Genomic DNA, 825 nt, shown 5'->3' with positions numbered 1-825 from the left:
GGGGTCCAGCCTGCCGAGTGCCTGGGGCTGGACGTGCCTCAAATATTTTCCGTGCTGTATAAGCACCCGTGCTACGCTCCCCCCCACCTCTGCAGGGAGGGCAGGCATCCATGGCCCCCCCTGCCCACCAACCCTCCCTTTCTCCTGGGGGGGAAGAGAGGGATCCCGCTGATACCCAGGCAGCAAGAAAGCAGGAAAACCAGATTTTATTGATGAACGTGTCTTTCCAAGGAGACATCGGCATCCCCCACCCCACCCCGGAGCCTCAGGGGGAGCTGGTTTCCTTCAATGTTTAATATAGGATGCTTAAAGTATCAAAATAGTGAGAGAAGCCTCAGCAAGTGCAAAGGGGGGAAGGATGGGGGTCCCAGAACCGAGGAGGGGGGATGCGGGACCCCAGCGAGAGCTAGGTGTTAATGAGCAGGGCATTAGCTGGGGAGGGGGAAATAAATGAACTTTAAAAGCTGCTGCAGGCTCAATACTAGAGAAATGGAAAAGTTACAAAAATACTGCAGATCTTGGAAAATGATGAAGGCACTTGGGAAGGAGGAGGAGGGCAGAGCTGGCTGGGGCCGTGGGCCGGGGGAAGCCCCGTGGGAAGGCAAAGGGTAGCTCAGGGCATGAACCCCTCGCATTCCCCCCCCCCAGCCTGAGCAGAGGCACTGAGGCTTCCAGCCCTGCTGGTCCCCAGAGGGGCCCAGGCTGAAGATGCTCATGGGCAGGGGGGGCCCAGTGCTTCCCGGGGAAGCTGTGGAAGAAGAAAGGGAGGTGGAGGAAGAAAGGGAGGAGGAGGAGGAGGAGGAGGAGGAGGAGGAGGAGGAGGAG

This window comes from Charadrius vociferus, unplaced genomic scaffold, assembly GCF_000708025.1.
Source record: "Charadrius vociferus isolate BGI_N301 unplaced genomic scaffold, ASM70802v2 scaffold990, whole genome shotgun sequence".
Lineage (NCBI taxonomy): Eukaryota > Metazoa > Chordata > Aves > Charadriiformes > Charadriidae > Charadrius > Charadrius vociferus.
Note: the sequence above shows the minus strand (reverse complement) of the source record.